Genomic DNA, 24456 nt, shown 5'->3' on the forward strand with positions numbered 1-24456 from the left:
CCTAATAAAGGTATTTCAAAATAGTTTCACAACACCTGGAAATAGTTGTAGAAGGACCATGGTTCCATGGAGGGTGAGAGCTCTAATTCACAAACATTTCCATCCAATTTGCAGGAATGGAATGGATTTGGCTTATTGGATGCAACATTGTTCTCCACATATCTATGGAAAAGGGCAATGAAAAAAAACATGAGAGAGGTCTTCTTTAGCATTTCCACATAGCGCACACCTTTACAGGCCCTGAATGTTTCATTTTTTTTTAAGTTATCTGTTGTTAAAATTGTGTCATGAACCAACTCCCAATAGAAAGTATTCACCTTTAGAACACCATCCTTGTTCCAGACATTACTCCAAATTCTAGAAGCTTGTGGATATGGGATTTACTTGATTAAAGTTTCATATCCTTCTTTCATAGACTAATTGGTATGTTTGCCTCCCTTCCATATTCATCGATCCACTAGAAAAGTGGTGGTCGACACATATCCTTTGAGGGATTTTACCATTACTGCCTAAGACTATAACATCCGAGGGGGGTAATTGCAGCAGGACCAATCCACCCATAGTCTGTTTTCATCCCAAACAGATATGTTGTCCAAACTTCTCAATTCATGTTCCTCTATCGACATGGCCAGTTCTAGAACCTCTTGATTATCCCTCATTAGATCATCAAGAATAATATGATCCTTCCATAGTCTAATTCACCTTCCATTACCTGTTTTCCACCCAAACTTTCCAACACCGGTGAGGCTAAGGTTTTATAAAGTTTCCAAATTTTAGCCCCATAACTTTCTTACGCCTCATCCTCTAGCTGAGCAGATGAATTTTATGGAATTACTTCCTTAGAGAGTCTCTATTCCACCACTCCTTGAAATATGTCAACAATCTCTAAACGTTCTTGGCTCCAAGAGCTAAATTCATATATTCTAGGTTCTTTATTGCCAATCCCCCCAATTTTTTTGGAATCCTGACTATGTTTGAATTTATCAAATGAAATCTCTTCTCATTTTTTTCCCACTCCACCACAATAATTTCCTGATCATACTACTAGTGTTATGAATTGTGATTTTGGGGCCAATGAACCTGATCCAATATAAATAGGAAGTGCAGATAGAACTAATTTTATGAGAACTATTTTTTGGGCCACATTCAACCATCTAGCTCCCCATGACTAGATTCTTGTTTATATTTTTTGGAGGACCGCTTCCCAATCCTCACATAAGGAGGGCCCCAAGGATATTGGGAGACCAAGGTAAGGGAAAGCTCTCTAGTTTTTGGCTAGAGGGAATCCCAAGATATGAGAAATTTCTTGCAATATGTTTTCCAAGCAATTCCATCTTAATACAATTCTTTTCTTCTTATTCACCAGACCTCCAGATCCCTTTAAATAAAGATCTAGGACCTATTTGAATCTAGTGATGATGATTCTATAAGCTCCTCTAAGAAGGAGAGTGTCATAAAAAAACTGTGAATGATTAATCTCTTTTACATTCCTAGCTATACCGAGCCCCAAAATATACCCTTTCTCCCTTTCTTCTTCCAATCTTCTACTTATACTTTCTTCCATAATAATATAGAGAAGAGGAGATAAAGAGACCCCTATCTCAGACCCTAAGAACCCATGAAAAATGGAGTCGGGCACCCATTAATCAGAGGGATGATCCAAGGGGTGCCAATACATGGATTTATTCATTGAATAAATTCTTTACAAAAGCCTAACTTATCTAGGGAAGAGATAAGAAAGGAGTTATTTACCTAATTAAATGCATTTTCCTTATCAAGCTTGATGACCATTCCTTTGTTTCTAGCCTCCTTGTTGGAATGTACTTCTTATGTAGGATTTATGATTATAGGCAAAAATATCTCCCTTAGGTTTGGTGGACTGACCTAGAACAACAAAAGGATAAAGGACCCAATGTTATCCTTAAATTAAGTAGATGAAGGGATTAAACCTACTTGGAATTTGTCATATGTTTTGCTCCTTCTTTGTCTTGAATGCTCCAATCCTAGCTCCAACTACCAAAATTGGAACTGCACAACCATACAACACAAGCGAAGAAAGTATGAGATCTATATAGCATCATCTATCTACTTTATTCGAAAGATCAACATTGTATTGAAATACACGAAACAACAACATTACATATAGGAAAACAAATAAATCTTTGTATTTATATAAATGGAATGAGTTGCAACCATAAATAGGTGTTGATATTGTAGAATAGATCCTCCAAGTCGTTTACTTGTCCTTTCTTTGTCACAAAGTGCACCTCCAATCACCCTAAGTGCATAGAAATATAAATCTCACAATAGAAACATAAGGGTAGAATCACTCTCCAAAAGCGAACCCCTTGCATATGGAAGGCTATATAGAGGAGTGAGGTAAGTTGGGTGTTCTTATCCTTTTACCAATATTGGGATTGAGATCCACTCTTGATGGGAGGATGATATCTAAGAATAAGGGATGGAAAATCCAAGGTTGGATAGGATAGGATTCCAAATTTTTATCTGAGGTAAATGGTACAAAAGATCCTGGAAGCTTATGGAAATGGAGGATTTGGGATTCTCTCTCTTTTTCTTGAATTTCCAGAACCAACGCAGGTGCAAATGGGAGCAACGTGTAGGTGATAAACGCAGGCCAGAGCGAAGAACTTATAGGTGATTGCAGTCTAGCAAGAGGCTAAGGAGCATTGGTCCTAAAAATGGTTTATATGATGCAGTTTAGGGCATAACCTCTGGGGAATGAGAGAGTCATGCATAGAGATTTGTGCAATGATGATGTAAAGGGGGAATATGATGTTGATTTTTCCCATTGGGAGGTTGATTTATCAGATGAGACAAAATAGTATATAATAGAGTGCCCCCTAAAATGCAAAGTTAGAGATGATGACTGATGATTGAAGTTATTTACCTTGTGACAAGTCAGGACCAAGAAAAATTGGTGAGATCTTCTTTTGTTACAATACATCTACATTGTGACATCCTTTTTCTAAGGGAGGCATACTCATATTTAGCACATAAGCTAACATAACATGTATAATGATCAAAAGACATGTCCATTAATGACTGATGGTGGACCCATGACTAGATGACTGTCAGTATGATCATAGCCATCATACATAGTGATCTTGTATAATCCTAAAATCATAGCCTGAATGGTGGAAACTAGATCTGGGGCCTTCTATCTCATTCACACGTATGAGTCTAACCATGTGAATCAATGAGATGAGGTTGAACATGGTAGACACCATCTTATTACCGGTTAATGATGTAAGCATTAATAGACATGAGAGAAACCATTGACGATGTTAATGGCTCTCAAGGTACTCAAGTACAATCCATATGGTGTGAATAAATGAGTTGATTATGAACACCACACTGAATCTGTCGGTCGAAGGCCAATGATGTAATGTTGCTGAGAGTGAGGAAACTTGTCATTGATGATGCAAGCACCAAGGTACCAATGGGTTGTTTCTAAGTCAACTTCCTTGATAATGTGATGATGTTGAGAGGAAGCGACCCATCTTACGAGGGCCTTTATGTATCCCCCATCAATGACACAAAAAAAAATGATCACAATGATGGAACTGGATTAGGAAAGGAAAACATGGGATGAAGGATTAAGAGTATTGCAATAGATATAAACTAAATGAATTCTCTTGAACACACTGGCGACACTGAAATAGAGTTGGCAGCATTGAACCAAAACTGAAATGGAGGCTCTACGAAGGTATGATGAACCAAAAGACAAGAACATTACACAACCAAATAGCCATGGAGATGAAGTGGAAGAGTATTGTGTTCAAGAGCGACTCACTGCCATTAACAAATGGAGTACCCTATTTTCTCAATTTCCCCAACCATACTCATTAGTACCTCTTTGTTTTTTAACAATATTGAGAAGGATAACATATGCTTGATTTGTAAGTTCATCATTTAGATGAATCCCTCTAAGAATATTTAACGAACCTAGAGAAGGAATGGTTAATTCCCGTCATGATCGATGATTCCATCTATTTTTTATGTTTTTAGGAGTTCAACGAGTGTGAAAAATGGACTTCATTTTCATGTTTAGAGAGTTTGAAAAAGAGGTGAAAAAGAAAAATCCAGATGTTCCTTTTCATAGTTAGTCCCTTAGGTCTAAAAAGGAAGAAAACAATACCCAAGAGAACCTCTTAGCTATGTTCAACTAAGGCATTCCTTTTTCATAGGTAGTCTATCTCAGTCCAGAAAATGGGTAAGCCTATACCGAGTAGACGTCTTTTCATTTATTTTTATGAGTTCAAAAAGAAAAGTGATCGAAAATATTTTAATTTTTGGGAGTATGAAAAGAGCTAAAATGGCACTCCAAGTGGTTCATTTTTCATAGGTTTAAAGAGCTCAAAAAAGAGCTAGAAGTGTACTCTTAATTCAAAATAACCTATTTAAAGCACAACAAATCCATGAACAGCTGTTGACCTGCTTAGAACAACACAAAAATGATTAAACATACCTATTTCATAGTAAAATGAATCATGACTAGGTCAAAACATTAAATATGAATAAAATAATGAAAAGTATGACCATATATACTAAAAAATGATTATTCATCTTTAGCATTTCACATTTACCTTCAACAATGAGAGTTTTGAGTACTTTTTGCCTCGATCTTCTGTAGCTGATTGCAACCAATCTAGTGAACCATTTTGAGTACTATCACTTCCAAGTAGGAGCTAAAACCTTTCTCTTTCTTTTGGTGGTTCCATTTTATGATTTCATGCAAAAATTTATTAGTTTTTGAGGGCCCTAGGGTTCCATGGGACCAATGCAGCCCGAGATGGTCGAAAATTGAGTTGCACCTAAGCCATCATACATTGTAGGAAGAAGTACAACACTTTGGTTTTATCTTCTAGGGTGCGTTGGGCACAAATCCAAAGTTTGTTCAATAATTTTTCCTCAAAATTTGTCAATTTTTTTGCATAAAAATGATCGTAATGAATCTCCTATTGATTTTTTAGGGATTCATTAGCATATAATGGCTTTCATGTGGAGAGAAAGAGAACACGAGGAACATGATTTAAATGCAACAAAATATCCTTATACCTTCTAGGAATTAAAGAATTGTGGGTTACTAAAATTATTTTGGCTTCCTGGTATGAGGAAACAGATGGAATTGTTAAAATACCTTGTTCATTCATGTGATGTTTAGGCACAAGAGTTCAGGTTTAGGGAACATCTGCTCGAGATAAAGGTGGAAGAAATCTACTTTCTTACAGGTTTTTCCATGAGAGGTTCCCCCATATCTCTCCTAGGTGGGAGAAGGGGTGGAGAGACTGTGATTACATAACTGCCTATTGTAGACCTCGAGCCCAACCAACCAAGGATGGAAAAATCAACATAAAATATGTGACCTAGTTACGTTTGAGAAAGATCCTATTCATTATTGCAAGATTGATAGGTAGCTCAACATTACATGTAGCAAGTATATCATACTCGCAATATGGGTTGGAGTGTCTAGAGCCAACACTCTTCAATTGGAGCATGGGAGTTCATGTCATTACAAAAGAAAAACCACCTAAAGAAAAAGAGGGAAAACTAAAGAACTTTAGATACAGTGCATTCTTGGTTTCCTTTGCACTAGAGCGGGTTCCATTACTTCAGCCTCAACAAAGTACACTTGATCCTATTGATCGAGCATGGATGAGGAGGTGGATAGATCATATGTCCTGACATGCAGGGCCATTGGTGATCAACTTCTCACCAACCTTCTTCAGCTGGTCATGCAAACAATTTATTATGACCAATGATTATCCTTATGTAGGAATGGATTTTCGTGATGACCCTGACCTCGTACTTCGTGAGGGTGAGGAATTGGGTGCTTCAAGTAAGAAATTTTGACCTTTTAAGTTTTGAAAGTTCTACCATTTTTTTGTGTTTTTTGATGTTTCCAAGACTAAACTATTGATGTTCATGCAAATATGGGACCAATTTGACCTATTGGCTCTTCATATCTCTGTCGTACAGAGGAACAACAACAGGTGGAGGAAGTAGAACCATCACGGTTCGCTACGGTAGGATGAAATATACTACGAGATCCTGATGAGCAGAGGTCCTATAAGAGATAGAGCGCCACATGGAGGGGTTTGACACATGAGATTGATGAGACCATGATTGACCAAATTCTGCTGTGACTTTAATGATACACTATAGGAGTGCCTAGTCTAATTGGTCAAATACCGCGCAAGATGGCTTGTGTAGTGGCATTCTATCATGAGCACCTTTGATTTGTATACTCATATATTTGCATGCTATTTTTTGTATGTGTGATGTATGCCATATGCATCACGGGCATAAGTTTTGTAAAACGAAACTTAATATCTATCTATCTATCTATCTATCTATCTATCTATCTATCTATATATATATATATATATATATATATATATATATATATATATATAGAGTGTTTTTGGGTTTCTATTTGTAATTTCAATATGATGTGGTGTGAATTGAAAATTAATTACATTCGTTGCAAATGTCTATCTAAACCATGATTAGCTAGGGAATGTGTTAATGTGTTTAGATTTCTATAAATGTGTTCATATTGTATGAGATCGAAATGTATTTCTAGAAGGTTAACTCTTAAAACCATGTGTAATATGGTTGACCTTCTAACTGAATAGACACTAGCAAGTTGTAGTACTATGAGTTGTGAGTCAAGTCTGACGACTAAATGATGGATACCAAGTGCAATAACCTTAGAAAGTAGCTCGACCACTATGTTATACTCAACGATGTTGTTAATGGAGTGACCAATACAAATCCCTTGCAGCCTCATTAACTTGCCATTTGGAGCAAAGATAGCCCATATTGCGGAAGATAAGTTCTGAGTACTACGACTAACACCATCAAAATAACTGATAAATGTTTCAAGAGATAGCAACATCTGCAAACCAAGCGTAAAAAGAATCGACAAAAACCGTGTGAAACTGTGAAAATACACACTACAAACATAGTCAAAACACCTACAGACAATATCATTTAGAGTCCTATTTATGGACTCTTGTCATGCATTGAAACAATGTATTAAGAACTTTGTTGATGGCCTCAACCTGTCCATTAGTTTGAAGATAGTAGGGAGTGGAACTTCCATGGGAAAGTCCCAGCTTAGCAGTTCATTTGGTCATCATATGATTCCGGAAATGCTTTTAATGATCCGTAACTATTTCTCGTGGAACACCAAACCGTGCAATGACATGGTTGAAAAAGAAGTATGCAACCATTTCGCAAGTGTTGTTAAATGTAGGCATCACCTTGACCCATTTAGTAAAGTAATGAACTGTGACAATAATATAACCATGCCCCTCGGATGAGTGAAGGTTACGTGTGATAAAGTTGACACCCCATTCCACAAAAGGACCAACAATGATAATAGGATGTAATAGAGTGTGTGGAGCATGGGACTTACGATCATATATCTGACATTCATGACACTTCTCAACAATGAGGATGCAGTCGCAAAAGATGGTAGGCCAGAAGTAACCAACATGTAAAATTTTCTGGGGAGTAGCATAATTGTATAAATTTCCACCACACGCCCCCCGAGTGGTGTTCATTGAGGACTTTATTAACCTCCTCTAGTGTGAGGCACCTTCATAAAATCGTATTGATGCCACGATGGTAAAGGGTGTTGCTGATGATGATGTAATTTTGGGCTTGGTAACAAATATGTCACTACTTAGAGCGAGAGGTATTATATTGGAAAGTTTAGGTTTGGAGATAAATTAGGAAATCTCCATACTGCATGTTAGATGACAAGATTAGAAACTATGTATCTTTGAGGATAGAATATTCGGATGTATATTCTGAATCAGGGGAAAGAAGATCATTCATTAGTTCCATGAAAACTAGGATTTTCTTTGACATGGATTTAATGAAATCCAAGTCAAATTCTTGTAGAATTTCAATCCATTTCGATTAATTCCCCCCCCCAACAATTGACATGAAATAATGTATGTCATAGAGTTGAAATCCGAAATGACCAAAGCTTTTTGAAGCAAGATGTAATGGTGAAAACTTTGGACGACTTGAACATCCGCCAAAGCCAACTTTTCTATGCTGAATATCGGATCTCAATATCATTAAGATTCCAATTTAGATAATAAATGGGATGTTTAGTCCCTAAATCATATTCTTGGACCAATACCATTTCTATAGTAGAAATAGTAGAAACAAGATACATGAAGTAGTCATGTTGATAATCAAGCCGATATGGAAGAGATGCTCGAACCAATACATATTTTCGGGCATCAAACGCTTTCTGAGGCATGTCATCCCAATGGAAGGGAATCCATTTTTTCACCAAGCTAGTGAATCCTTTGGTCAACTCAGTTTAATTAGGGATGAATCTTCGCAGGAAGTTAGCTTGCTCTTGGAGTTGTTGAAACTTAACGAGTGAAAAAGGTGAAGGAAAATCAACAATCACTGGTACTTTCAGTGGATTGATACGAATTCCTTGTTTTGATATGAAAAAAACTAGAAGTCGAACAGAACTAACACAAAACACACATTTGTGTGGGTTAAGTCAAATATTATAATATCTACAATGAAGGAAAATAGCTTGAAGATGCATTGGGTGATCAGCCCGAAGATGCATCGGGTGATCAACCTGATGCTTGGAGTGAGTAGGGAGGTCATCCAAATATGTTTGAATGATGTTTTTGATATCATGAAAAGCATAATCCATGGCATGTTGAAATGTGGCCTCAACATTCTTTAAACAAAATGAGAGTTTCCTATAGGTGAAAGTTCCCCAGGGATAGATAAAAGTAATTTAAGGTTGGTCCACTGGGAGAATGTTGATTTGATTATAGCTTGAAAATCCATCCATAAACAAATAAATTTTGCAGCCAACGCAGTCATTAGCAATATGGTCAATAAACGAGGTTGGATAATTGTCCTTTGGACATGCACAATTTACATCTCAATAATCGACACACACTTGAATCTGGCCTACTTCTTCATGACAGGAAGTGCATTTGACACCAAATCAGTTAAAGGAATGAGGTATATGAAACCAACTCAAAGAATCTTTTCAACTTCAGCCTTAATGCCAACAACCTTCTTGGGATGGACCAGAAAGAGGTGTTATTGGATTGGTTTGGAATCTTGATTCATCTTAATTTCATGTACAACTATATTTGGGTTGATACCTTTCATCTCCTTGTAGGTACAGGAAAAGGCATCTTGGAACTCACAAAAAAGGGCTTGATAATGTAGGAATTTACAGGGTAAGTTCCTCAGAAAGAACACCAAAAGGACACCGCTCACAACCAGATCACAGATCAATACACCAGTATTTTTGACGTGGTTAAAACCCTCAAAGAGGGAAACAGTCCACGGCCTGCGCCAACGTGGCTACTACAGGCAATTTATTAATCAAGGAATGAAAATTTACATAAGCTTCTCTCATGCACGGATTACCCGAACAATGACCCTCCATGCGCTTTAAATAGAACTCATGGACCAATTGGGTGTCAAGCCATGGATCAAGTGTCGGTAATACCGAGGAGAGAATGAACCGTCGGATCACTACATATCGTGACTGTTGGATTGCAAGTTACAAAATGTACAATGGTAAAGAAACACACTTTACCTAACTCTATACCTAACTCTAAACTAGACCAAGTTGTACTTAACTATTTCCTATGTGTCGGAATATCCTAACATCCCCCCTTAAGAACAACTTGGGATAGGATTTAAGGATTTACAAATATGACACAATAGGAGAAGGAAGGAGGCACTAGAACCTATCCCCCCTTAGTGACAACTTCCTGAACTCCAAGCATATATCGAAGTTTAGTGAACTTCGCCTCTGTGAGAGCCTTTGTGAAGATGTCTGCAACCTGATCATCTGTTGAACAATATTGCACTTCAAGAACATGGTCATGAATGAGCTTTCTGATGAAGTGCATGTGTAGTTCAATGTGTTTGATGCGCTGATGCTGGACTGGATCTTTGCATAGCTGAATGGCACTTTTATTATCACACCAAAGTGGGGTTGGATGCTGCTGCTCAAAGCCAAACTCAGATAGGATCTGACGAAGCCACAAGGCTTCCTTACTAGCTTCCACAGCACCACGATACTCTGCTTCTGCCGACGAAAGAGAAATGGCAGCCTGTTTCTTACAAGCCCATGTAATAGGTCCTGAACCAAGAGTGAAGACATAACCGTCAGTAGACTTCCGATCATCAGGGTCACCAGCCCAATCAGAATCAGTGAAACCAACTAATAGAGGAGCTGTTTTGGCACTGTAAAGAATCCCAAACTATACTGTACCTCGAACATAACGAAGTATTCTTTTAGCTGCTTTCCAATGACTTTCACGGGGGTTTTGCATAAAACGAGCAACAAGGCCAACAGCAAAGGAAAGGTCAGGACGAGTATGGGTTAAATACAAGAGTTTTCCTACAAGTTGATGGTATAAGGTAGCATCAACTTCAGGAGAAGTACAAGAGACTGAAATTTTGACTCCAGACTGAAAGGGAGAAGGGGCTGGCTTACAGTCTTCCATGTGAAAATGACGAAGAATATCACAAGCATACTTGGACTGGGAAAGGAAAATACCCTCCTTGGATTGCAAGACTTGAAGACCGAGAAAATAGTGTAAGTGTCCTAAGTCTGTCATTTCAAATTTCTTTTTAAGGCTGCACTTCACATGGTTTATAAGGTTGGGATCACTACCAGTAAGAATAAGATCATCAACATAAAGAACAAGGATGATAAGAGAGTTGCCCACTTTCTTGGTGTAGACAGTATTGTCAGAATAACACCTAGAAAAGCCAGATCTAAAAGAAAGCTATCCATTTTGGCATACCAAGCCCGAGGAGCTTGCTTGAAACCATAAAGGGATTTCTTAAGTCGACAAACAAGGCTGGAGTCTATTTGTATGAAGCCAATGGGTTGTTCCATATAGATTTCTTCCTGCAAGTCCCCATGCAAGAAGGCAGATTTAACATCCATCTGATGGACTTCCCATTTTAAAGAGGCAGCAAGGGAAAGAACAAGGCGGATAGAGTTCATTTTGGCAACAGGGAGAAGGTTTCAGTGTAGTCAATGCCTTCAACCTGTGAAAAGCCCTTAGCAACAAGACGAGCTTTATGTTTATCAACTTTCCCATCTGGTCCATACTTGGTTCTGTAAACCCATTTACATCTAACAAGTTTGCGTCCCTTTGGTAGAGGAACAAGATCCCATGTATCATTTTCCAACAATGAATGATATTATTCATTCATAGCTGCTTCCCAATGTGGATGGCCTGAAGCTTCTGCAAAAGTTTCAGGATCATGATTTACTGGAGCTTGAGCCAGTAAAGAAGAGGCTCTTTCAAATTGAGAACGTGTACGTCGCTGATCTGTAGGATCACCGACAAGATCACCTGCTGCATCCCGAGTAGCACAGACCCATCTTGGAAGTTGAGGATCCTGAGAAGGTGGGGGAGGATTATCATCCTCACTTTCATCATCTGAAGAAGAAATGTTTTCAAAAGTAGAAGAGATAGGAAGAGGTGGCACATCCGCCGGACTAGGCTCGCAGGCCGATTTATTTTCATCAAATTTTACATCTCTTCTAATGATAACATTTTTGGACTTAAATGGAATAAGTCTATAACCTTTTACATCTTCAGAATATCCAACAAAAGTACATTTCTCACTCTTAGGTTCTAAAGCTTTATGCTTTTCATCTAGAATATGGGCCCATGCTTCACTTCCAAAAACACGAAAGTGACTTACATCTGGTTTAATGGAACTCCAAGCTTCTTCTGGAGTGATATTCTTTAGAACCTTAGTAGGAGTGCGATTGATTATATAATTTGCACAATTAATTGCTTCGGCCCAAAAACTAAGACTGAGTCCTTTAGATTGCAGCATACAATTAGCCATTTCCTTTAAGGTGCGATTTTTCCTTTCAGCTACACCATTTTGTTGTGGAGTGTATGGAACAGTATGTTGCATTTGAATTCCATTTTTGGTGCAAAATTTGATGAATGTGTTTTTAACATATTCTCCACCATTATCAGTTCTTAGCTTAAGAATTTGATGTCTAGATTGTTTTTCAACAAAGGCTTTGAAGGTCAAAAATGTGTTAAATACTTCGCTCTTGAGTTTTAAGAAGTATACCCAAGTGCGTCTGGAGAAATCATCAATGAAAGTTAAGAAATACTTGTAGCCAGAGAATGAAGCAACAGGAAGTGGACCACATAAATCACTGTGCACAAGCTGTAAAGGTGCTGAGGCATGCCAAGAGGCGCGTTTGTCAAAACTGTCCCGATGATGTTTTCCGAGTACACATCCGAAACAAACACCATCTCTGCAAGATACCATAGGAAGACCTGTCACCATATTTTCTTTACATAGATGCTGAAGGGAGTGATAGTTTAAGTGACCAAATCGCTCATGCCAAAGTTTGCTCACTTCATCATTATGAGCAACAAATACTGAGGGAAGATTGATGACCCAAAGTTGTGAAACTTATACAACCTTGTGGAATCATCAGCAATACCAGTAGCTAGAATCTGTTTAGGATCTCTTAGATCCTTGATTACAACATCATGAGGTGAAAATTCAACAATTTTACCTTCACCTGAATGAGTTATCTGATATACAGATAGAAGGTTGCAGGATAAGGTTGGAACACATAATACATCATTAAACCGACCATTGTCTAGATGAACAGTTCCAGTCCCGACAACATTAAGAGATCTATCATCACCAACATATATATTTTTGGTGTTACAATCATTTAAAGAAGAAAACATGGCTTGGTTTTTGGCCATGTGATAAGAGGCTCCAGAATCAATGAGCCGCTCATGAGAAGGAGAGGAAGAAGATACATTTAATGCATAACCAGACTGAGATGATTGACAACGACATGCAGAAAGTGCCATTCCAGAAGTTGAAGTTGAAGTATGCTCCACATGGATGTTATGTTTCTTCATTGCGGCTTCCAAGGCTTCCATCTTCTTAAAGCATTTAGATTCTAAGTGGCCATCTCGATTACAAAAGTTACAATGTCTATCAGTCTTCTTCAATTTGCTTTTATTGGTCTTATCATTTTGCTGAAATGATCTTTCATTTTGAGGCTGAGTTGGTTTAGGACCATTCTTGTTAGGATATGACTTCTTAGGATTCTTTGAATTTGGTTGCTGCTGGGCGGCTAACGCTTTCGTGGAAGAGTTTCCAAGATTAAGAAGACCAAGGTGTAAGAGTTTTTCTTGTTCTCTTATTAAAGAATCACAAAAAGAGTCAAAGGAAGGGGCCTTGTAGTCTTTTCCTTGACAAATGAAAGTTTCCCTTGTAGAATGGAAGGTGGAAACAAATACAGAGTAGGCTGGTCCCAACTTAGTAAGGATGGAATAAATAAGGTTACTATCTTCTTTCTTAACCTTAACACCTTCCAAAAGATATCTAAGGGTCTTGAATTTGGACAAAAAATCTTCAATGCAAGAAAAATTATTAGGATCCAATGTAAGCAACTCATTTTCAAGTTGATGGGCTCTAATTTCATTTTTAATCCCAAAAACTTTAGTGAGTTTTTCCAATGCTTCATGAGGAGTCTCAAGTTCTGCAATATGGAATCTAAGATCAGGAGAAATAGACATCCCTATCAAACCACGTGCTTGATCTTGTCTATTTTCCATTTTGCAGCCTTGTCTTCATCTTTTGGTTTCTTCTCTTGGTCTGTGGCTATTCTGTAGAGACCTTTACTTCTAAGTAAATCTTCCATGTAGGCCATCTCCATTGGAAGTAGTTAGTGCTGTCAAGAATGACTTGGCATGGACTTTCCATTTAAAAAAAAAAAAAATTGAATCTGAAGATGCTGAAAGTAAGTTTTCCAATGGATAGATCTCGAAAAATTAGGTTGTTTTAAAAAAAACAGCTCTGAAAAAGGCTTCCGGATGAAGAAGTTATGGCTTTTGAAAAAAAATTGTTGAAGTTGCCGGCAAAGTGCGCGAATGTGCTGGAATGAAAAAATCCGCCCCCACAAAATGGAGACTTGAACCCAAGACCTCTACTCTCTTAAAATAGCTTTGAACCAATTGATCTATACAAAAAATTTGAGAGAGAGAGAGAGAGAGAGAGAGAGAGAGAGGGGGGGGGGGGGGGCTTGGTTTGCGTGCTTGCCTTGAGAAAGCTCTTTTTCCCTACAAAACACAAAACACAAAACCCAACACGAATATGCAAAGAAAAACGAACCTTGCGGCTCGAAGTTAGCTTTAGCCGAAAAACTAAATATTTTTCTCAATGTTTCTGATTTTCCGAGACCACACTAAGGTGCAGGGAAAAGAGCATACGCATGAGAAAAATCCTTCCTTTCTGTTTCTGATTTGCCCAGATCGCACAGAGTCACAGGGAAAAGAGCATACACAGAAATGAAAGGTATAGATCCAGTTAAAAAAAAGCTAAATAAATCGAAACCGAAATAAGCAGAGAGAAAATAATAGTAAACTGCAAATAAACACTGTATACCTCCCGATCTGAAAAATGACGCAGCTAGGGCTACCGGAAACCTTTTCGCGTGAAACGAAAGGGGTTCCTCACTGGAACAGATGCTCCGAACGCAACAGAGCAGTCCTCTCGGCCCGAAAGCAGTTAGAAACAACAGATCTAGGAAACGACAGTCGGATGCAGTTCTACCGGCTTCAGATTTGGATCACCAACGGACGTGGCCCTCAAATAGCTCTGATACCATGTAGGAATTTACAGGGTAAGTTCCTCAGAAAGAACACCAAAAGGAAACCGCTCACAACCAGATCACAGATCAATACACCAGTATTTTTGACGTGGTTAAAACCCTCAAAGAGGGAAACAGTCCACGGCCTGCGCCAACGTGGCTACTACAGGCAATTTATTAATCAAGGAATGAAAATTTACATAAGCTTCTCTCATGCACGGATTACCTGAACAATGACCCTCCATGCGCTTTAAATAGAACTCATGGACCAATCGGGTGTCAAGCCACGGATCAAGTGTCGGTAATACTGAGGAGAGAATGAACCGTCGGATCACTACATATCGTGACCATCGGATTGTAAGTTACAAAATGTACAACGGTAAAGAAACACACTTTACCTAACTCTATACCTAACTCTAAACTAGACCAAGTTGTACTTAACTATTTCCTATGTGTCAGAATATCCTAACAGATAAGTCTCAATCTCGTATGCAGAACAATATGCTCCAATGTGTAGATTTTCGACAACACATGGCTTAATGAAAATATCAAGAGGTATCGTCTCTTCGATATTCAAGAGATTATTTTCCAAATCAACCTAATGAATAGACATGGAATCCGTAAAGAGTTCAACATAATTGGGTGATTATACATCACTAAGACTATCCTCAATGGAATCAGGTAAGGAGGAAAAATGGTGATGTTCGTTCCACGATGCATCATTTGACACCATGATCTCCATGATGCTTTCATCATTAGGGAATACACACGAGAAAGGATTTCAAGACATACCATAATCCAATGATTTTTCTACCCAATTAAGTGAATCAAAAGAAGAAACCACACAAGCCAAATAAATGGCTTCATAATCTATTGAATGGGGCTTAGCAACATTCGATTGCCAAAAATTTGGATGTCAAGTTCATATGGTACAATCCATGGATCGAACAAGATAGTAGAAGATTATATCATGTTAATATAGGCTACCAAAGATGATATGTCAGGAAGGAGAGGAGAAGGGAGTGAAAAGGTCCCCATAAGTGAAGAATCATTCAACAATCCAACTCCAACATGCTGATATGACTGTATTGTTTCCCTTACAAGAGGAACACTTAGAGTAACATGAGAATCGAAGGCGAAAAAGGTGAGTTGGTCTGTGGATACAATCTCACCTTTATAAGGAAAGACGATCATACAAAAGTAAGTCGAGATGACAATAGCCATGGCATAAACCCACGTATGTCCCAATAGAATATTGTAATCAAGAGGTCTGTCAATAACTTTGTCTTCTATGCACACAATTCCCCCCCCTAATTTAACTTGGAGGGAGTTCAAAATCCAACAATGTTTGTATGTTCTCTCATAAAAGGCTTTCAATGTGATAGGTGACTGACTCAGCTGAGGAGAACCAATTTCCTTCCAACAAGACATGGACATAATGCAAGTTGAGGCTCCCTCATCCATGATAGAATGATGAATATTCTTACCATGAACGACAACTTAGATTATACAATCTAATTAAGCTAGAAGTTGAGGGGTATAGTTTTCATGAGAGAAAAAAACGAGGTTGGAATCCGATGGATCCACACATCTCATGGTTGAAAGTAAAGCCTTCTTTTGGGCAGGGTGGTTTTGTAACACCTCGAGAGTCAACATAGCTAATGGAGACTAAGCCAAGTATTAAACTATGTTATAATTTTGGGTGGCCCTTGCATGAGGGTTGAAAGAAAACTTATGTATAACACCCTTCGAGGGTTTAATAGTCAATTCGGTAGGAATCGACAATGGAGTGGGATTAGACGAGGAAGGTGTCAAACTAGTAGGTTTATCAATAGCCTGACTATTCGATGGATTCATATTATCATAATCCTTGTTTCGAGTAGCTACCAAAACATATGATCTCATATTTAAGGAGGAAAGAATCAAAATTGTGTTAGAGGAAGATGGGTCTTGGGAAACGTATGAGTCTCTTGATTAGGAAACAGGTTGGCCAACACTACAGGCGGAGTGGAGGAATTAGGGAATTTATTCACTTCAGCGTGGTGAATACAATCACGTGTGAAGTGTTCCTTATTTGTTTATCCTGCGGAGAGGGATCTTTCTTTTTCATACCTTTTACTTTCTTCTTTCTTCTAGGTTGCTATTGAGATTTTCCTTTATCAGATGGAATGAAATTTATCATGGGAGAAGGAGCTACAGGAGGATGGGATTAAGGTTTTTGAATAGATGCGAGTGGAGAAAAACAAGATGATTTACTCACCGCTTGTGCACTGGTAGAACTAATAATTCCACCAACAACATGAGATTCTTTACCAGACGGAGGAGGAACAATATTCAAAGGTGTCAAATAATTTGTTATCTGATCATAGAACGTGTCGTTTTGGGTATAAACTAGATCTAAATATTTCATACGGGAAATTAATCACTCTTCAGTCATGACTCCACCTGTGGACACATCTTGTGTTATGGGTGCCAATAGAGAGTTGGTAAGCGATTCTGCTAGCAATTGATCAAGAACATAAGTTTTGAACAATTGGGGACGATGCCTCCACTCATGAATGTGATCTGAAATGTGAGTGGAATCATATTTTTTGAACTTGGTTAATAGTTTCATTCTAGTTTCATATTTGATGGGAAATTGGAAGTGCGTGAGGAAGGTTGTTGCTAAGGAGATGAAATCATGGAATGAAGCTCTAGGTAACTCAATATACCATTTAGCAGCGGTAGTAGTAAGAATTATTTGGAAAAGACGAAGTCAAATAAAATCATCATTAAGGGAGTTTGATGAACACCATAGATGATACATCATGAAATTCGTTGACGAGTCTTTTCTTGGATTCCCATTGGATTTACAAATATCATAAGGAGATTTGTTAGGAATAATTAGCCACCAAAGTGAATGAGCGATGGGGTTGTTGGTGAGCCGATTCAAATATGGAAACTTAAGAGTGCCCACAAAAGGAAACTACCGATTAAATTTTGATAGAGGATGAAATGGATATGAATGAATAGCTCGGACAACAGGCACTTGCATTCCTGGACGAGGAGGGTTCTGGTAATAAGGAACTTGGGTAATAGAATAAGGAGGATTCTAATAACCATAATACAAGTGACCTTGTTGACAACCCTGGGGTAAACCATAAATTTACTGGCCTTGAAAGGGCACCCAAAGAATACACTGATAAGGTATATACTGTTTCCCGATGGGAGTTTGCATTGTCCCATGATAAAGAGAGCTCGATTGAGGTTGTGCCATGTCGTACATAGTTTGTCCTACTGAAATTTTAAGAATACCTCATGCAAGCGATTAATATTGCAAAGGAACTTGTAAAGGCTGAGTTAGTGGGACCTGATAGGTACCAGATACTGAAGGAACAAGTTGAGATGTGATCGTAGCCTGTACAGGTTGAGTCACATGAATTTGAGCTTGATGAAGTACAGATTGAGTAACAGGTTGGTAAACAAGCAATGAACCCAACATTGAACTAGTTTGAATTGGAAAAGTAGGCTTCCAAACACTAGCAACCATCCGAGGATAAGGAGGATTATAATAAGGTTGGTTACCAATTTGAGGGATACTAACAACAGGTTGCCCTCTTTCCAAAGGGGGAGGGTATGATGGAGGAAAATGCCCCCCATGTGAAGGGTATGAACATAAGGATAGTTAGGATGTTGAAGAGGACCTTTCCACTAGCATGAGGGCTAACCTTCTATTCAATTGTTATTGTAGAAGGAGGAGAAGGAGCAGGCTGAGAAGCACTCATAAGAGGAGTGCCAGATATAATTCCTAAAGTGGAAGACATGGGGGATGTCCATAAAATGGAAGATGCACAAAAGAATGTACTAGATAAGTATTGATAACCTGGTGGGATAGATGGGGCACCATACAAATGTGCCTCTAGCGGTGATGAAAATATATATGTGGAAGCGACATTTGGTGTTTCAACCATAGCAGTAGACATAGGCTAGGAAGGCATATCGATTCGAACCATGGTCAATAATCCTGATGTAGATTGCTGCGTGAAATGTGTGGGTGATTCAAAAGAACTAGGTAAAGGAGTTTGTACAAGAGGTGGGGGAGGAAGAAGAGGATGGGTTGGATAAAGGAAACGTCCCTCTAAATGAGTAGAAGGATGAGGCTCTTCTTTTTGTATCTCCTCGATACTCACAAGTCTAGGTGGAATCGGTTCACCATCGAGGCTGAGATATATGGTAGGCATATCTATCTGAGGTAAAGGAAGAGAAGATGGAATACCTAAACTAAAAAGTAAAGATGACTGAGGCTCCTCAAGTTTGATGACATCAGGAAGTAAATTTTCCAACTCAAGAAGGTCAGTTTCTATAACCTCAAGAAACAAAGCTTTAGGTAATTTAGTATCGATTGTGTCAATTTCACTAACAAGAGTAGATGTAACCTGAGGTTTGGTACTCAAGGGAACAGATGACTCTGGTTGATTAGATTCAGGAGGAGGACCATAAGTAGTTACCGAGTTTCTTGATTTGGTAGTTTGCATTGTTTTATGCTTTTGAAGACAGACAAGAGTAGCCTCTGGTGGAAGAGGAGGCTTATGTTGTATTTTACATGAATGATGGAGTGGGGATATTGTTGTTCCACATTGGATAATAAATTTTATTAACACAAAAATAAATAAATAAAAAAGAGGGTAACCTAGGCGTAAAGGATTACCAAGCAATCGTGAACTACAATATACACCTTGGCAAACCAAGGATTTAACGTACGTCAGCCAATCTCCCCAATGTTGTGCTCGTTGTATCATGGTATACAAGGTGGGAGACTCGGTTACCTATGGATGGGTAGAAATGTAGTGGGGAATCCCAAACTATACTCGACAGTACGTGGGAGTGCAATCCACAATAGTGATGTCTAATGCATAACCATTCGATGAGATCGTTCCCATATACTTCATGTGTCTGTAGCACCACCAATATACCCAAAGGTATGTGGAGAATGATGTTATACAATCACATATGTGGAACGATATTTCACCCCCAGGATGCAACACTAGAAAAAAACAACAACTCCTATGTTTAATGACATCAGAACACGTCTCTAGCCTAGACTCGTCAGAACACGCATCTAACCTAGACCATTATGTGTTTGCGTTAATGTTACAAATTTTCCTTAGGTTGATTCAGTAAATTTTAAGCTGATATTGAATTACGCTTCAATTTTATGGCTCACCACGAATTAACCTGAATTCGCTAAAATGAAAATTTAGCATTAGGAAATGGAATCTTTCTCTTCAATGAAAATCTAGCTAAGGAAGGGAACAGATAAACAATATGCAACATAGAAAATGCAACAAAAAAGATGCACAATGAAATTCCCTTTTCATTCAATTGTTCCTAAATCAATGTAGATGCAAAAACCCTAAATGCCAATGCAATAATTTTCCTTTTCACCACACTTAATTTTCAAGAAGTAGGAAAACTAATATGTAAAGTCTAATCACTTATTCAAATGTAGTTTTCAAAATGAATACTAGAACAACAATTCGTCCAAGCAATCAATGATCAAATGAAACAAGTTTGCAAGTGACCAAATGATAATAACAAAGTAAAATTGAAACCAATTCTTACCAAAGTAAATCACACACAAATGAAAACCAAATGGAGGCTTCAGAGAGACTACAAGACACTCAAGACTTAGGGAAGCTCAACTGGAAGTAGGCTGATCAAAGAAACATTGAGAAAACAAGGAAAATTTTGTGCAAAAACAAGGATCAACGCAGGTGCAGAAGAGGCACTAGTACTTTGCAACACAGGCACAAAGAGGGCCTAGGTGGGGTGCAACACTCTGTCATTAGAGAAGAGGGTGCGTTGGTCCTAGAAAAGAGGATTCTGACACAAAAATTGCAAATAAGACTCAATGAAATCACTTCCTAGGTATGTTCTTAGCTGATTAAAGAAACAAAGGTCTATAAAAGAGGTAAATTGAATACAATGGACAAAGAAATCATCAAGGGAATGCACCATTCTCCAGTATGGTTACCAATTTGTCATGTGGGATTTATGACTGCAGATAGAAGTATCTCTCCTAGGTCTATTGGACTGACCTGGAACAACATAAAGACAAAGGAACCAATGCTTTCCTTAAACTAAGAACATGAAGGGATGAAACCTACTTGGAATCTGTCATATGTTTCACTACTTATTTGTATTGAATGCTCCAATCATAGCTCCAATTGCCAAAATTAGAACCCACACAACCAGGCAACACAAGCCAAGAAACTATGAGATCTATGTAGCATCATCTACCTACTTTATTCAATAAATCAATATAGTATTGAAATACATGAAATAATGACATCACATATAGGAAAAAAAGAACTCTTTGTATTAATATAAATGGATTGAGTTACAACCAATAGGTGTTGATCTTGTAGAAGAGCTCCTCCAAGTTGTTGACTTGTCCTTCCTTTGTAACAAAGTGCACCTCCAATCACCCTAAATGCATGAAAATATAACTCTCACAACAAAAACATAAGGGTAGAATCACTCTCCAAAATACAACCCCTTGCATATGGAAGGCTGTAAATATATAGAGGAGTAAGGTAAGTTGGGAGTTTTTATCCTTTTACAGATCTTGGGATTGAGATCCACTCTTGATGGGAGGATGAGATCTAAGGATAAGGGATGGAAACTCCAAGGTAGGATAGGATAAGATTCGAAAGTTTTATCTGAGGTAAATGGTTACAATAGATCCTAGAAGCTTTTGGAAATGGATGCTTTGGGATTATATCTCTTTTTCCTGAATTTCTAGAACCAACATAGGTACATAGGGGAGCAAGCTGTAGGTGATCAACACACACCACAATGAATCAACTTATAGGTGAACGCAATCCAACAAGAGGCCAAGGAGTGTTGGTCCTAAAACTGGCTCAGATGATGTAGTTTAGGGTAGAAAATATGGGGAATGAGAGAGTCATCCATAGGGATTTCTGCAATTATGATGTAAATGGGGAATAGGATGTTAATTGATCCCATTAGGAGGATAATTAATCAAATGAGACAAAATAGGCTATAATAGCACCGCTTCTTGAACCAGAATAATATTATCTATAATGTTCCTATGCTACATAAATCTTCCTTGATTCTCTGAGATAAAGGAGGGGAGTAAGGGCTTAAGCCTATTGGCTATGATTTTAGTCAAAATTTTGTAGGATGCATTGCAAAGGTAAATGGGGAGATATCTAGGGAAATTCATAGGATTCGAGTCCTTTGAGATTAGAGCCAAGAAAGAAGAGCTTGTGCTGCCTCCCAATTTTTCCTCCACTCGAGAGTGATTTGACATTTTTAGGAGATCAAATTTGATTAAAGGCTACAAGGCACAATAAAAACATATAGAAAATCCATCTGGTCCTAGGTCCTTATCCAAATTTAGAGATCTGGTAACCATAAGTGCTTCATCCTCAACTATGGGTTTGAACAAATTTGAGTTTGCAGAGGGGGATATTACCTTTGGCATGAACTTGAGAAACTTTCCTGCCTCATCCAAAGAGATCTTCTCTCCATAGTATAAATCCTTGAAGTGAATATACACTTTGTTCTTGTTTTCTCCAAAGTCTAAAATTTTTGGTTACCTTCAGGCACAATTTATTTGACCCAATTCCTCACCTCCCTTACCTTTTCTTGTTTGTGAAGGAAGGTAGTATTCAAGTCCCTTTCCTTTAGCCATAGACTCTTGTATTGGAGCCACCATAGAGTCTCCTCCTGATGACTGACAATGAAGATATCCCTGGTCAAATCCCTTTCCCTACACAGATGCCAATATTCTACTAGTGAGTTCTCTACCAATCTATAATGATTATTCAACTACTTGATTAAATATTTCTTCTTTTTCCACAAAGGTTTGAAGAATTGCTTCAACCATTTCCTCAGGCCCTTATTAACATTGCGAAGTTTGGATTCCCATATAAAGGTTGGGGAGCCTTGAACCAAAATTTTCCACGCTTGAAAAATTAGTTCCTACACTCCTTATTCCCGAATCCATGTTGCATTAAAGCATAACATAATTGGTCCATAATTTTCCACTTTATCTAATTTCAAGATAATTGGGTTATGATCCAAGGTGCTATTGGATTTGATAGAAGATGAAAAATCAATACCTTTCGGAAGCCAACTACTATGGATAAGAAAATGATCCAGGTGTGCTGAAATGTGACTTTCGCCTACTGGTGGATTTGTCTAGGTAAAATTACTTGCTTTCAATACCACATCGATCAAATCCCATTCCAAAATCATGTCTTCCATTCAATCCTTGAAAGGATCTTGGAATATTGAGGCCCCTCTTTTTTCAAAGGCATTAAGCATATTATTGAAGCCCGCTCCAAATATATAGTTTTGATTCCTATCTTGCCTCCTATTTTCTTCTATCGAATCTAGAAATTCCTCCTTTAGCCCATACAAGACTGGTGCATACACATTAATCATAGTGATCCTTTCTCCATTTTCTTTATCATCTAATACAACCAAAATCTAGAACTGATGCTTTACATTATCTACTAAGGAGAAATGATTTGGAGACCAGAAGGTGATGAGTCTGCTTGAGGCTCCTCGAGAGTGCTTAATGATGCCTTCACTTTCTCTCCAAAAGGTTCTTGTTATTTTACTCACTTCCTGTTCCTCCATTTTAGTCTCTTGCGGTAGGAGAATCCATGGAGATTCTTGCTTAATCATATATTTTACAACCATGGACTTTGTAGGGCTCCCAGAAACCTTATATTCCAAGAGATAATTATCATTTTAAGATGGAGAATTGGGGCATCCCTCCATCCTTATTTTTAGTCCCTTTATTTTTTAGAATTTTTGATATTACAGGCTGATTTCCCAGTTTCTTGTTCTTCTCAACTTCCTTTTGTCTTATGGTTTTATCTTTTGGTTTTCCCCTCTTCTGACAACTCTCAATTTCTTGATTGCTTCCCTCATCTTCCTAGTCTAAATTTTTGATCCAAATGGATCCTAGAAAACCCTCTAAGTATTCAAACATTCAAAATATCGCAAAAGAGGAACTTGTTAAAAATTTAAATTACACTATCGGGAGGCAAAAACATGGAGAAAGAAATGAAAACAGGCTAATCAGAGGCTTAAAACAACTTTGTATCAGAGCCATCAGATTTGACCGATCAACGGTCCAGATGTGATTGACGAATTGCAATCGGCGGTGGTAGGCGGAGGATATCGGAGCACACCATATGGAACTTGCGATAGCAATCAGTAGAGTCAACGAGGACCATCTATCAAGCGCACAGATTGATGACCCAAGTTGCATTGTAGTATCGCTATTGGTAAATACAAAGGAGCACTTACAACGGCTCGGGGTATGTGCAATATGTGATTGCGATCAATCGCATCGCAACATGGTGCCAGCACATTACAATGGAGTGGTGCCGACATACATATGGCTTGCGACAGTAAGACCCGATGGAGTTATAGACGATATTCTATATAGTTTGAAATCCAGAAAGCATCAATTTTCTTTGTATTTCGCATTTCAGCCAAATGAATGGATTACAAAGGAAATGATCTCGAGGTGATATTACGGACCTGATGGAACTTATAGATGCGATATTATAACATTTCAAGTTCGATATGAGTGGGATTTCATATTTTAATGTATTTTAAATATAAAAGGGAAATCAAAATACAAGTGGGATTTCGGGTGGGCCAAAGGTGGTAAGTGGTTTGGGTGGGGCTCCATCCGATCCCATACATTGGCTACCACG

This window comes from Pinus tabuliformis, chromosome 4_2 (genome assembly GCF_031772625.1).
Source record: "Pinus tabuliformis cultivar Carrire ecotype Pingquan chromosome 4_2, CPIR1, whole genome shotgun sequence".
NCBI classification, from domain to species: Eukaryota; Viridiplantae; Streptophyta; class Pinopsida; order Pinales; family Pinaceae; genus Pinus; species Pinus tabuliformis.